Genomic DNA, 16,767 nt, shown 5'->3' on the forward strand with positions numbered 1-16,767 from the left:
CATAACAATGAGATAAGATTGAGTGGAATTTATTTCTATGACTCTCAGATTGAACACTGCTACTCTAACTACATTTTTCAGTAGTGTGACATTAGTTAATCTGTTTTCAAACATCTTGTGCATCTTTTCTAGTAACAAGCTATTTGTTCCAATTAGTTTATTGTTTTTAAACCGCTGATTCCACACGTCATGTCTTGTTGTATTTAGTGTAAAATCTGTTTAATATTGGTACCATATTGGTTATTGGTCAATATATATATTTTTTATAGATATAATTATTATTTTAATGTTGGAGCTGATATTAAAATTCTAAATTCTATTTTGTCTAATTAAAGGGATAGTTCACCTAAAAATGAAAATTCTGTCAATAATTACTCACTACTCACATGTAACAGACACGTCAAAGCCCAGAAAGGTAGTAAGGACATTGTTAAAAAGCTATGAGGATACTTTTTGTGCGCAAAGAAAACAAAAATAAGGACTTTATTATTTTTCCCTGTCAGTATTCGACGCACATTCACAAGAGAGCCACATTATTTCATTTGCTTTGTTTGCTATGCGTACAAAAAGTATTCTCTTAGTTTCATAACATTACGGTTGAACCACTGATGAATAATGGTCTATTTTAACCATGTCCTTATTACCTTTCTGGGCTTTGAATTTGGTAGTTGCGTTCATACGGTCATACGGATTTGGATCGACATGAGGGTGAGTAATTATTGACAGAATTTAAATTTGTTGGTGAACTATCCCTTTAAATTATATTAAGTTTATTATTTAAAATTAAAAATGCATTTAATGATCAGATTTGATAATGATTACATTTAACAGTGTTTATTATTAGTGCTATTAAATAGTAACTTTAAACAAGCTTTACATGACTTATATACATAATTTAGTTTAACTTCAATGTAAATATAGGGCAAATAAGTGTGCACAATTAAATATCGATTACGGACCAATATACCACCACAACAGAACTAAATGTAAAATACTAAAGTACTGGGACAATTTTGCGCGAACTATTTCTCAGTACCATTTAAAAGGTTGCATTCACACCGACCGTGTATACTAGGATGTGACGTAAGCCGTTTGACAATGATGTCATTTGTGCACGACGTTCAACAAAGTTAACAAAGAAGAATAACGTTAACAACAGGAGGATAGAGGATGCTGTGATCGGAGTTCTGTGTCTCGTGGGTTTCACAATAATGGACATGGAATGTTGACGTGTATGTAAAGTGATTGAAAGAACGGAAAGGAGGATTAAGAATCTCCAACGACAAATGGCAGTGTTACATTTGCTACAGGTGCCTGCACTTCAGCATCCGTATATTTATCGCTGTTCATCATACATGCGAAATAAGTTGACACAATGTTTAGAGTATGTTACACGGCATTTTAAATCATGGCAGTTGAGGGCGTATTTGAAAGCTTCTGGCCAATGAATGTATACTTGTGTCATGGGTACAACCAGTTGTGCTAGTTAGACCCTGCTTCAGAGTAGGAGCTCATTTGGTTCTCAAAAAAGGCAGTTCGGTATTAAAATCGTACCGAGTTCCAGCAGTGCGAAAATGCCCAAAAGTGAGTAGTTCCACAATTAGTTCTGGTACTATGAAAAGATTCCTGCAGTGCGAAAGGCCCTATTGGTAACACAAATGGAACTCCACAGCTACCGGAGCTTTTACCACTTCATAACCACACAAAACATGAGAGAGTAGGTGGCAATGTGTGCTGAAGGTCACTAGAACCTCTTCCATCCTTGTCTAAGACAGCGCTAACCTTCTCTACTGTCAAAATAACGCCAGGGTGTTGATGGAGCTTCTGAGTCTAAATGAAAACGATGATAGTGACGATCAACTTCTCTGACACCTCATTCCAATTAGAAGGCGAGAGTTCGTTATGTGCTGAGGAGGTGACACAATCCTGTCGCTCAATCTAGTAACCCCAGGCTTTGAGAGTGTCACCCATCTCTCCACACATCTCACCTCTGATGATCTGTCCAATCTGATCCCAGTTCTGTCCCCTGTGTCTGAGCTGTCTTGTTATCCATCACAAGCTGCCTTTCCATCAGTGAATTTGTGTAGTGCAACACGAACAGGCTTTTGCACTTGGGCTTTTAGCACTTTGTCTGCTGTTCAGAAATGTTGACCTTGCTGAAGCTATTATTTTAACTTTCTTTGATACAAAACTATAAATCTTTAGTTTAAGATGATTTTTGAGTATCAGTTTAAAGGAGTAGTGGATTCATTTGAAAGTCTACTCTCTGGTGAATGTTTAGAGTCCAGAAGTTGCCCATAAAACTTGTTTGCTACAGTACATTCCACATCATTTGAAGCATTACGGGTAGCTATGAACAAACCAATATTTAAGTTAAGTCACTGATAATCTTGCTTACCACTATAATTAGTACAACATACACTACCATTCAAAAGTTTAGGGTCAGTAAGTATTAGTTATTACAATTAAAGATTTGTCATGGTTTCCAAAAAACAGCACAACTGTTTTCAACATTGATAATAATAAGAAGAAATGTTTCTTGAGCACCGAATCAGCATATTAGAATGATTTCTAAAGGATCATGTGACACTGAAGACTGGAATAATGGCTGTTCAAAACTAAGGAATTAATAATACTTTAATATCTTCAAATAGAAAATGGTTATTTTATTAGCATTAGTGAGCCAGATGAGATTTTACATTGAATAATCTTCCCAACCCCAATGGTACTGAATGCAACAACCAATAGCATTCTGATATAAAATTTTACAAATCAAGAAGGAAATCTAAAAGCAATTTGAGAGACGTAATAGATAAAATGATTGAATTTCAGTGTCTTTCTAAGAAATGGTTTCAGAAGACTTGAAATGTATTGCATGAGTTGCATTAACAACTTTATACTTTCATAATAAGTATAATAAGTGAATTATTCTCATTCTTGTGCACTATATGAAAAGCAGCACAGCAGAGATTTTTCTTCTCTTTCTCCTTTCAGTATCTATGGAAGAAAGCCAAAACAGGTTTGGACTGACACAAAGGTGAGAAAATGACGACATTTTTTATTTCAAGGTGAACAATTCCTTAAGACTAAAATTTGTGAGAAAACAAACCCTCCACAAACCAAACACATCAATGTTTAAACAGCTTTAAAAAAGTGCTTATCTTATATGAGCATCTGATATGGTGAAAAGTCTTAACTGTACTTATTTGTTATATTGATCATATCTGATGCAGAACAAGACAGGGCCATTAACTTCCCTCAGTTTTGAGCGCATTTCCTGCATTGATTGTTCCGTGTGGGTCTCTGTGGAACTGACGCCACATGATGCACTGCTCTGAAGGAGAGTCTGCTTGTCCAGATGCACACTAGGACAAAGATTAAACGAGATCGGGCTCTTCAGGGTCACCTACTGGGCTGGCACTTACTTTGGACCAGCTATGTTCCGCATGGATAAAGCTTGAATAAATATGAACTGCTTCGATTGATCAGAACTATGAATAGACTTGGGTGATGAAATACATTTTTTTCTTTGCCAAAGAACTTTTATACAAAACCACAAAGACATATGCAGCATCTTAGATATGGATTTACCATTGAAGCAAGTCTTTAATGTTGAAAAGGCTATATGTGTATCTCAAAGGTCCCCAGATCCGACTGCTACAAATCATTGCAAATGACTCCTCTCTGCCATGAAAATCTCAGGGTATCACCTGCTCCCACTCAGCCAGTTATGTTTATGTGATTAGTCTCAAAATTTATCATATGCATGCATCTTAAAGGGACAGTTCACACCAAAATAAAAATGTTGACATAATTTACTCACCCTCGTGTCGTTCCAAACCCATATGGCTTTCTTTCTTCTGCAACACTAAGAAAATCTCTTTAAGAATGTTAGAGACATATGTATATAATTTATGTATGTGGTTTGTAGGTACATATTGAGGTTTCTGTTTGTTTGTTTGTTTGAGATATAATTTTCCAACGGCATGGTCACGTACTACTTACAGTCAGTCCACTGACAAATATTACAAAATAAAGACCAAGAGATTGCTGGAATCACCATTCCCAATCTGACTGGCTGTTTTTATGCAATTTTTCCAAGTTAGAGGCAAATAGTTGAACATCTTTCTATTTCAAATAAATCCACACTTAAACAGCAAATAAAACAAAACGAACTGTGATTGGTCAGTTTATGTCAAGTAGACAGACATTTTCTGTCTAAATTGGCAGTTTTTGGCAAGAATAAGCTGCACACAAGATTTTTATGGCAATAATCAAAAGAACATTTGCTGGCCTGCTGACATGTTCAATGAATTCAGCCTTCTCTGTCCATCTTTTTGACATTTGTGAGATTTCCTGTCTTCTGTGCATTGTTTTCTTTTTCTAGCTGTGATGGTTTCAGAGAAACAGAATGGGCTGTTGAGTTTTTTAAACATGTGCTCTGGAATTTGTCAGTGGTAATCTAATCTTTGTCAGAAGATATTTCTGTGTGGTTGTGCCTGCCATTCCTGCATGTGTTTTAAAATGATTTCCATTAACTTCAGGTGAAACGCTCCCAGAATATTTATGACAGAAACCACACTTTATTGAGAAAACAGAAACCGGAGCTTGGATGCATGTTTAGTTGAAAGTGAGGGAATATGTTTCTGGATTGGAGACAGATTTGCTTCTACATCAAGGACAGGTCTCACAGGCAAATCCATGGCTTTTTATCCATATATTTAAACTAGTGCACAAACACAGTTGTTGGAGTAACATGATGGCGAAACAGAGCCGCTGAGACATCGATGTCTTACATTCTGATTTAGCATTACATGGTAGGCTTACACCACGTTAAAGTTAGACACTTCTGAAGGCTATTTCTGCTGATGAAATTGTTAGAAATGTTTGATGTGATGTTCTTTGACACCTCTTTGTTGAGATGATAATTGACAAGATATGCAAATGAGGCCTGGTTTTCAGTAAACATCTTTGCTTCCAAAAGGGATTTGTGAAAAGATAAGGTCTGGGGCGACATTATCGGATTTTTCCTGGTGATTTATCAAAAAACTGAATCCTTTTCATGATTTTCTTTGTCACTAATTAATTGAAATTTTTCAAAGTCAACAGACTCCCTTTAACGAGTTCTCATTTCATTTTCATTAATAATCACAAATATGACCTAAAAAAAAGATACAAATCTTTTTGAAGTTAAGTGGTTGCAAACAATTTATTTTAGCTACGTTTTTTTTATGTTGAAAGTTAGTCAACTAAATTTGTTTATTTAAATGTAGCTCATATGAATTGTTTGCAACCACTTACCTTAAAAAAAGTTAGTATCTTTTTTTAGCAAAGTTTTTTTTATTGTATTTTTGAACAAATAAATTCATTCTTGGTGTGCATGAGAGACATTTTAAAATTCTTATCTCAATGGTAAAAAAACACCCTTGAAATCTGTTTCAGCTGGCAAATCGTGTCCCTTATAAAGAAAAACTTTGTTTCCAGCACTGTTCATGACCTTCATATATTTCAGCAAAATGATCTCCCTTCTCTCCCCAAACGACTCCTGTCACACTTCTGACCGAACAGCACCTAAGCCTGCTATTTCTCTATTGCATTTTCCCCATCTCTCTTTAAGACACCTTCCCGGCAGACTGAAACGCTGATCCATCCTGTCTACAGCCCCACTGGCCTCTGCAAACAAGCCATCTATCTCCTGAAAGCCAAGTGTATATTCTGCCTGCCAACAGTAATACATTACTACTAGACACTGAGGTGAGTTTCCTGGAGTCCATGCATCAGTACCCTGATGGCAGGCACCATCACAGGAGTGTTGTTCCGGAGAAGGGCAGTCTTCCAATCCCAATAGTTTATAGATGGCTGCAGCCTTAGATGGACTACAGAAAGGGGCATCAGAGATCAGCATCACTCACTAAACCCCAAAGATGTTGTGTGATACAGGCCATGAAGCAAGCATGCAGTCGAGATGAATAGTTTCTGTTTTTAGTAAAAAAGGATTTGGAGAGAGTGTGAGCGAACCTGCCAAAAAAACACAACAAATATTGATGGAGAGGAGATTTACTTGAGTAAAATGATAAACAATGAAGCTGAACACCTCATGTTGGGATTTGAACTCTGTTCACGCTAAACAAAGTTTTTTTTTTCACTAGTCTATCCCATCTTACACTTATAGGAAGCAGTGGTTGTTTTTCCCTTTGTTCATGTCTTATCTTGCCCAAGTCAGCAAAAGTGAGACAGGACAGCAAATGGTGTCCCACAAAATAAAATAAAAAAAAACCTCGGTCTACAAATAATTTTTTCTATGCTTTGGTACACAACAGGAATAATTCTGAAATGTGAATACTTTTCTATATGTACTAGAGATCTAAAAATGATGGTCTATAACCAATAAATAATTCTATACTATTTTAGCTGAAATAAATGAAAAATAAAACCTGAACCTCTAAAATGTTTTGTGGCTCTACTACCGAATGACTTATTGTAGTGTTAATTTTGTCAGCCATTGTTAATTCAGTCTTATTTTAGTCCTGTGTCAAATGTAACTTTTAGTTATTATTTATCATATTAGCCAACCATGCCCTGTTTTTGTTTAGTCAAGTTTTATCTACTAAAAACTTTGTCATGCTGTATTATGGTTAAACTGATGAATAATAATAATAATAATAATATATATATATATATATATATATATATATATATATATATATATATATATATATATATATATATATATATATATATATGCTTTTTCCAGCTAAAGTAAGAGATTTTTGTATAGTTTTTCCTCGACAACGGTACTGCATGTTGATATAGTCACAGTTATCGTTTATTGACCTTATTGTCTTCTCGTCATCACCTAGTTTTATTCATAAGAAAAAAGCTTGTCAAAAACATTTTTTGTCATAGTTTTAACTAAATTAACACTAACTCGTCTGTAAAATAAGTCACTTACAGGTCAAACTTTATCCAATAAAGACCTTTTAAATAGCAAATTTACATTATAAATGAAATACAGAAATGCAAAGTTTAAATTGTTAAGCACAAGGTTGGGGGTTTGAATCCCAGGGAACACATGTTAGGAGAAAATTGTTAGCATGTATGCATCGTAAGTTGCTTTGGATAAAAGTGTCTGCTAAATGCATAAATTTAATTTAAATTTGTATTTTTTGCATGTTGGATTCTATACAGACCATCTCAAAGTTGTACATACAAAATGCAGTTTACATTTTAAAAGGGATCTAAACATTGCTATTGTTAATATAAGCATCTATACAAAAATTAGTGCAAGTATGTCTTCAAGACATTAACTCTATATACACCCTAAAAATACTAATGAAATTACACTGGAAAAACAGACAGAAGCAAACCATAGCCATTCTGATTCTGCATAGCTTCACTGGCTTTCATAATCTGGGGTACAGACTGAAAACTTCTAACTATTTTTATCTATACAGTAACAGACACAAGCATCAAAGCGTGGCTGCTTTATAACACAGGCATTCCTCACCGTTTAGTCAAACTGAGACTGACTTGCTGCAGAAGCAGGTTGGAGGAGATAAAACAGCAATGTAAAGGAAGAGAGGGGTGGAGAAGATGCTGTCTGATTGACAGCAAGAGAGCAAAAAGATATGAGAGAGAGAGAACAAAACTAGGCAGCAAGAGAAATGGTGAGAGGAAGCGCCTCAGGATATTGCCTGAAACTTTCATTAGTCAAGGCAGTTTTTTCCTCAATAATAAACGCCTGCTTCATCATAATTGAATCATGTGCGTTGGAGATCTTAATTAGAGCTGCTGGGAAGGAAACAGCGGCTAAGAGACTTTTCTGACCCTCTGAACATGTAAAGAGCTGTGAGACGATAAGCCCTCCATTCACTTCCACTCTCATTATTTCATTTGTTCCCCATTTTCTACTCAGCATCTCAGAGTTCTTCCTTCACAATCTTTCTCTTACTCTAATCATAAGACTACAGCAAGCTGCCTCTGCTCCTCGAGTTCCTTCTCTGAACCATCGCTTACAGCAGTTCTCAATGGTTTTACTTCAAGACCTATATTTTATGCTTATCAAGCAGCGACTGCATCAACATCATACAAAAATGTCCTTAAAACCACAATTTAGAATTTAATATTACCATGACAAACTACAACAGTTGAGAGTTTCCCCAAGTCTTAAATTTGATGGTTTCACATTCTCAACAGCTAATGATTCACTGTACAATTTTGTAGGGAGTACAAATTACTAGAAATAAAATCCATTTAAATTGGCTTCACAACAATGGTAATTATTTTGAGATTTGCTAAAGATCACACTTAACAGTGTTAAATGACAATTAATTATGTTAAATGATCAATTCAAGTGAACATAGCATCACAGCAAATGTAAAATAACAGAACTAAGGGAAATGAGAAATACAAAAATAAAATCAATTTAAAAAAAAATCTAATATGCAAACCCGATTCCAAAAAAAGTTGGGATACTGTACACATTATGAATAAAAACAGCAGTTATGTGGAAGTTTCAAATTTCAATATTTTATTCAGAATACAACATAGATGGCATATCAAATGTTTAAACAGAGAAAGTGTATCATTTAAGGGAAAAAGTTGTTTAAATCTCATGGCATCAACACATCTCAAAAAAGTTGGGACAAGGCCATGTTTACTACTGTGTGGCATCCACTCTTCTTTATATAACAGTCTGCAAATGTCTGGGGACTGAGAAGACAAGTTGCTCAAGTTTAGGAATAGGAATGTTGTCCCATTCTTGTCTAATACAGGCTTCTAGTTGCTCAGCTGTCTTAGGTCTTCTTTGTCGCATCTTCCTCTTTATGAAGCGCCAAATGTTTTCCATGGGTGAAAGATCTGGACTGCAGACTGGCCATTTCAGTACCTGGATCCTTCTACGCAGCCATGATGTTGTAATTTATGCAGTATGTGGTCTGGCATTGTCATGTTGGAAAATGCAAAGTCTTCCCTGGAAGAGACATCGTCTGGATGGGAGCATATGTTGTTCTAGAACTTGGATATACCTTTCAGCATTGATGGTGCCTTTCCAGATGTACAAGCTACACATGCCACCCGCACTCATGCAACCCCTTACCATCAGAGATGCAGGCTTCGGAACGGAGCGCTGACAACAACTTGGGTTGTCCTTGTCTTCTTTAGCCCGAATGACATGGCATCCCAGTTTTCCAAAAAGAACTTCAAATTTTGATTCGTCTGACCACAGAACAGTTTTCCACTTTGCCACAGTCCATTTTAAATGAGCCTTGGCCCAGAGAAAACGCCTGCGCTTCTGGATCATGTTTAGATATGGCTTCTTTTTTGACCTATAGAGTTTTAGCCAGCAATGGCGAATGGCACGGTGGATTGTGTTCACAACGATATTTTCTGGAAGTATTCCTGAGCCCATGTTGTGATTTCCATCACCGTAGCATTCCTGTATGTGATGCAGTGCTTTCTAAGGGCTCGAAGATCACGGGCATCCAGTATGGTTTTCCGGCCTTGACCCTTGCGCCAGAGAGCTGCACGGGTCCGATTTTATAAATCCGCACCCGCCCGTACCCGCAGTGCTTAAAACCGCATCCGACCAGTTTTCCGACAGCAGCACTAATTAAAATCCGCACCCAACCCGACCCGCTTAAAATAGAACCGACACCCGAAATCAAATCAGTTAAGCCAATCACATTAGACACACTTTTTTCTAATTTTATTGCCAGGTCATACAGAATGGAAAACTCTTTTTAAAAGATATTCGTTTTTTATACATTTTATCTTAATTTTAATCAATGTTTTATCAATCAATTGCCCGTATTTAATAAATAAGAAGCAAATATATAGCAGACAATGTAATAACCTTAGTGTAATTGACAGAATTACTAAAAAATATTTTGCTACCTAAAAGTTAAATATTTTTTTGTGTCACGCATGCATGCATGTCTATTTCCCTCATATATTAAATATAAAACGCATGTGGACTGATATTTTTCCAATGTCTGGACTCCTTTATTAATGGAGTATATAAACAGACGTTTCAATATATTGGTATTAAATGCATTTTCTGAGAATTTATATTTCACGTTTTTACTGCAAATGTTGAAATACGTGCTTTTTGGTCCATCAGTGCTTGAGTCACTGATCATATTAGAATAAAATCTCATAATAAAATACAAAATTGACTGATTTATGAATGTATATGCATAGTTCTCATCAGTAGGAAATACAGATAAACGCTTTCATTTGTTGTATTTTTGATCCTGAAAGAAAACAGAACAAAAGACCGAATCATACCACCGTCTGAGGTTGTGCTTCAAGTCGAACGCACCCATTTTTAAATCGTTCACAGCTGAGCATCGCGAGAGGCGGATCTGCGCCAGAGCGCACATGTGAATGAGCTGCACAAAGTCATTTTCAGATGCAATTAAAAAAAAAACAAGAACCCTGGATAGCCTAGATTAGGCCCATATTCACAAATGTGTTAGCTATGGAATGAAATATTTGATATTCCGATTGTTAAATATATGCAAGTGGAAGTGTATTGTTGTTTAAACACCTTTATGACGATCGTGTTAGTTGAGCTGTATGCGCGATATAATTTTATGACACAAATTTTGAAATAGGCTTAAATCAAACACATTTTAATTCAGATTATATATATATATATATATATATATATATATATATATATATATATATATATATATATATATATATATATATATATATATATATATATATATATATAAATGGAAAACAAAAACAATGAAAAAAAACAGCTGGCTGATCTTTTACATCTGTTAAAGGAGCATTGCGTAGGTTCTGAAATTTCTTACCGTTACTCACACCAGTGGCCGTTAGAGGAACTGCAGCCAGTCTCATGCTCGTTCTCAGTGCGCACGCTCTTTTTTTTTTTTTTTTTTTTTATACTTACGAGGAGTGTCCTTGGGTGTCTGAATTGTGCTGGAGGCTGGTCGCTTCTTTCCGTCCGCAGAGTCCATTTGAAAACACTATTGCCGCTGCTTACTATAATGGCTGGCGTGCTGAATGGTTGTAAGCCCAAGTAGATGAGAACGCGCATGACGTCACATTTTGTGACTCCTCCAAACACAATTGAGCCTACAGGCTGATAGAGGCGACCGTGGTGGACAGTCGAGGTGTCATTCTTTTTTTTACATCATGGTTGGCTCATACATGTACAAATGAAAACTCTATCTTAAAGATCTTTTTAAGTAAAAACCTCCACATAGCTCCTTTAACTAATGACTCATGCAGCCATTAGCACGGTTGTGATTTTTTAAAAAATGGAACGTAGGCCTATTTTTACGTTTGCACGTGACTGTTTTGAACCCGTGTTTAGACCCGTGTTTCCCCTGTGTCCGACCCGACCCGCACCCGTATCCGACACAGTTGGATATTTTTCACCCATTTCAGCCAAATTTGCGGGTACCCGAACCCGTGCAGGACTCTACCTTGCGCACACAGATTGTTCTAGATTCTCTGAATCTTTGGATGATATTATGCACTGTAGATGATGATTACTTAAAATTCTTTGCTTTTTTTTTCTCTGAGAAACTCCTTTCTGATATTGCTCCACTATTTTTCGCCGCAGCATTGGGGGAATTGGTGATCTTCTGCCCATCTTGACTTCTGAGGAGACACTGCCACACTGAGAGGCTCTTTTTATACACAATCATGTTGCCAATTGACCTAATAAGTTGCAAATTGGTCCTCCAGCTGTTCCTTATGTACATTTCACTTTTCCGGCCTCTTATTGCTACCTGTCCCAACTTTTTTGGAATGTGTAGCTCTCATGAAATCCAAAATTAGCCAAGATTTGGTATGACATTTAAAAATGTCTCACTTTCAACATTTGATATGTTATCTATATTCTCTTGTGAATAAAATATAAGTTTATGTGATTTGTAAATTATTCCATTCCTTTTTCTACTCACAATTTGTACAGTGTCCCAACTTTTTTGGAATCGGGTTTGTAGGCTGTTTACCTAATATAACGAACATATTATGGTGTCAATATATTATGCATGCCTACTAAATTGGCTAGCTTCTAACAAGCATCAGATTAATTTATGCCAACAATCAAGACACTTTTTTTCAGTTCTATTTAGTTTATCTATTTAAAGTTTGTTCAATTTCCATCCTATGCACCATAGGATGTCAACTATGCACCATTTAATTAGTTGAATGTTTTGTTCCTGCAATCAAAACAGACCTATGACCCACCTCTAGCTTACAACACCTCTCTCTTCTCTTACCATCTGTTTTTCCCTCTCTGACAGACAGAGGGTGCTTTCTTTACCTCCCCCCTCACCAGCACTGACAGCTCAGAGGAATGTTACGTGGCCGCCGCCACCACCCCCTGGAGCTCACCTGTCCAATTCAAGGTTGGATAAACAGCCATGACCTTACTGCACACTTCACAGCACCTCAGGGATGGTGCCCTATAGTACACAGCTATTTACCTGCAACCTAAATTTCGCTGTATTTTATCTAGTGAAGGTTGTTCCTTCATCGAACACAGATTTGGAGAAATTTAGCATTATCATTTGCTCACCAATGGATCCTCTGCAGTGAATGGGTGCCGTCAGAATACACAACTCCAGTTCATCCATTAATATCTTATAAAAAGTGAAAAGCTGCATGTCTGTAATAAACAAACTCATCAAGATGTTTTAACTACAAACCATTGCTTCCTTTTCCACTAAATTGCTTTCTCCAGTGAAAAAGTTGTCTTCTCTGAATCAGGAGAGAAATATACACAGATCAAGCATGTTAAAAAAAAAATGTCCCAAAGGTTCTAAATGCAAGACATGTTCACATGATGTCAACTGAAGTAATGTGGATTATTGTAATGCAGTATTACACGAATGTATCTACATTTCCGTACCATTTAATTTTTTTTCCCCCAACATTGCTTGAGGAGGCCATCTAGAAAATCAGGTCAGACCCAGCTGATGAAGAAATTATGTGATTTAATGGCCCCTGAGGGTCAACACAAATATAGCACTGCATTAACTCTGGCCCCTCCTAGGACAGAGCAGCAAGGACATCACCCTTAAACATCAAGAGAGAGACACGACACAGACAAAGCGCTGCCTACAATGAATAAAGCGGATGGTTAAATGATAATGAACAAAATTAGATTATACCATTCCGTTCAATTCACATATTCACTTTCTTTATGCTTACTATCATAAATGTTCATTTCATTGTCTGATTAAGTGCAGCTCTGGAAATGTTCTGTATTACAAATCCTATTAATGAAAGAATGTAAGCCTACTTTCATTTTCATGACTACTTTTATTCTTTTGATTCTTCTTTGATTTGACCACTAGGTGGAGGAGAAACTCTTTTACAGTAGGTGTGCTCACCTTTCCAGGGTATTTTATCTCATTTTACCATCACCACTAAGAATTACAAAGAATGTGTAACAAAGTCTGGAAGAAACCACAACATGAGTCACAATACGGTTGCACAGAACAGAAAACATTCTCATTCAATATCAAAAGAAATGAGAACGCCATGCCTTCATTGGAAATGGACCTTATTAGGAAGAGGCTTTATACACAAAACAGTTAAATGAACCAATGCTGGATTAACTCTCCCACTGTTTTCCATTATGAATAGATTTTTTCATTTTTTTTTTAGGTGCAGATGTATGCTGAGTTGTGAACTTCATTTGCATAGTCATTAGCAAAATAAGAATCTACCTCAAACACAAACACACCTAGACATGTAGTCTTGTAAAATGAGGTCAGGAGAGCTCTAAATAGCAAGGTTTCCTGAAGCGTAAAAGTGATAATCTTCTTCTTTTATCTTTTCTTAACATGTCACCTTACTTATGAAATACTGCCGGGAAGGTTTTGGTTAGCAGGCAAACATGTGGCACAGCGGGTATTCTTGTTAAACCGTCACAAAGATTCTATCAAACTGCTTCTGGAGAAATACAGAACTTTGTTTTGTAATTCACCTACATTGCAGTACAAAAGTATTAGACCACATTATAAATCTAATCGTTATATCTAATGTAGATTTGGAAATAAGAAGCATGTACAATATTAGGATTTCTGGAACAAAATGTGAATGAAGAAATATTAGAGATTTCATAATAAGCACATTTTTGACACTGCCCATGTGAACTCTTATATAATGTAAGACATTTACACATTATTGCTTATTAAATAGTTTTCAGTTCAATTCATAACATGAGCACCAGTGTTTACATGAAGCTCAAGAAGCTCTGCTGTTATTAAAGCAGATAAAAAAATACCAAATAAGGAAATTCTGAAAATGCTGTTAATTTTTCCATTCAACATTTGACTCAAATTGTTAGTAAAATTATATAGTGAATATTATCTGTGATGAACCATGGTATGCTACAAAGCATATCTGAGAGGACTTACAGGCCTACTGTACATTAAGCACAAGTTAAGGTTTCTCCCAAATAGGACACTGGGGCAGTGGTACAGTGATGGTATCAGACAGAAATACCATGGTACACTGGTACATTCAAATATAAAAAAAAAATTCAATATACTACATTACTGCATGATTATTACGCTCATTTACCATGGTATTTACATGGTACTGTAAGGTACATCTTTTTACGATGACATGGACTGTAGTGGACAAGTAGGGAAGTGTCCTTACCTGCAATACTGAGTCATCACAAGGTGCACATGCAGGTGTACTCTCACATCATTGTGCTTGACTGTAAACTGAGTCTTAAAGCAGACAAATAAAGCATTAAGTAAAGCAGTAAGCAAGTGAGCAACTACACCAAACAATACAGTAAGCCTAATTAAGTGAGCTGATTCAAACAAATTAATACTCACATGCTAAATCTCGAACCTGGGGTGCGTTTCCCAAAAGCATCATTAGCAAATGATTGCGAGTTCCACTGAACTCTACTGGCAACAACAGAACTTGCAACCATACTTGGATCTAGGAAATGCACCCCAGAATGGACAGAAATACTGTAAACAGCTGATGCAAAAAAAAATGATTCATTCTCAAATCTGGCATCTGATTCAACCAGAGGGAAATGACACTTGTCTTGAAAGAGTTTGAGGGCAAATGTTTTCCATGTTGGTATAAGTTTGTCAGGCCCGTAGCTAGCCTAGTGGAAGGGGGGACATTATAATTTTTATTTATTTATGTATTTTTCAAAAAGTAGACCTTTTCATTTTTACACCCATTTTATATTTAACCATGAAGTTCAAATACTTAATTTCGGTGACTTTTAATGCAATAATTTGTGCTGGATTTGCATGTCAGCTGGTGAATTAATGGGCACGATTTTTTATGCACCAAAAATATTTACTACAATGTTGCCAGAATGTCTAGCAAAATCACTTACCACCTTCAGTAAATATACACAAATACCTAGTAAAGCAATAAGTTACTTAATTAAGAGCAGTGAGTGTTCCTCTATTTTTATTTTGTTTGAATAATGTTAGTAATGCAATAAATGCACAGATACATTATATTGATACACATCCAGTATTGTTTGTTTATGATCAGGGGCTTTTATAGGATTTGAAAACATCTGGGGCTGCAGCCAAAAAAACAGGGGCTAATGGTGGTGGGTGAGGGTTCACATCAGCTCACGTAAGATTTAATGAACCAGTGGTGGGTGGACCTGTATCCCTCTAGGGGGGTCCGGGGGCATAAATAAATGTCATTGTTATTTAAAAGAACATTTGTTTAAAAAAAATAATAATAAAATAGGCTACTTAAATTCTTGACCTCTGGCAGCACCCTAAAAAAATATTAAAAGTAATAAAACAAGGCCACTCTGCTTTAATAATGTTAAGCATATAACTGATAAGTCATTAGAGGTCTATAAGGAGGGTGCATAAACACCTGTCATGCAAATATGAGATACATAATGAGTGCTAATATTAATAAAGCTAATGATGCTTGACAGATCTAGGCTAGCACAGCTCCCTTAGCACGAATTCTCTGGCAGAGGATTGGAAAGCTCACTGGATGTGAAGAAATGAGGGATAGAGGTGGACAGAGGGGACGGTTCAGGGTTTAGTGAGGAGAGAAAGACAGGGAGAGCAAGACAGAGTGGAGTGGTGGTTAATTAGCAGTGACAGTCCCACAGTTGGCCCAGCATTGGTTCAGACAGCTGCAGGCTGCTACCAGCTACCACGTTGCCATTCTACTTCGTTCTTCATTTCCATCTAGATATATCTGTTCCTCCCATTCATTCATTCATTTATTCATTCATTCACTCACTCACTCACTCAGGTGTTTTTTTTCTTCTTCTTGTTTTTGTCCATCCAACAACAGCACAAACCCATTAAAAGGTCAAGGAAGGAAAGTCTGGCCTCACGCTTTCTTCATTTGTGCAATCATAATGACTTCTTGTTCTGTAGTGAAGGCTTCCCACATTCTGCTGAATGCAGTTGGAGTGGTAGATATTCAGAAGGCAGCAAAAGATTCAAAGATAGCTCATCTTGGATACCAGGAAGACTTCTGTTACAAATTTAGGAAATTCAATGTAAGAATCATACATAAGAATTTTATGAAAGACAAAAGTACTTCACTAAAATACAAGTTAACTTTCACTTATTGAGAAATAAACTGAGACCACATGTGCTCCTCAGTGCTGTCATTGTTAATAATAAAAGCTAATGCTAATAAAAATAAACAAAATATAAATATTAGATGAAATAGTATGTTTAGGTAAAATTGCTAAAACTTTAACTGAAAAAAAAGCAACAGAAATATTTTTTTAAAAAT

At 36.2% G+C, this 16,767-nt stretch overlaps 1 non-coding gene across 1 annotated transcript; it reads right to left on the reverse strand.

The window, feature by feature from the left end:
* Nucleotides 1–1,702: 1,702 nt before the first annotated feature.
* LOC132157622 (U6atac minor spliceosomal RNA) lies at nucleotides 1,703–1,805 on the reverse strand. The gene has a single exon (XR_009437563.1). It is a non-coding gene; the product is annotated as a U6atac minor spliceosomal RNA (small nuclear RNA).
* Between the last annotated feature and the right edge of the window lie 14,962 nt (nucleotides 1,806–16,767).

Source organism: Carassius carassius, chromosome 14 (genome assembly GCF_963082965.1).
Source record: "Carassius carassius chromosome 14, fCarCar2.1, whole genome shotgun sequence".
NCBI classification, from domain to species: domain Eukaryota; kingdom Metazoa; phylum Chordata; class Actinopteri; order Cypriniformes; family Cyprinidae; genus Carassius; species Carassius carassius.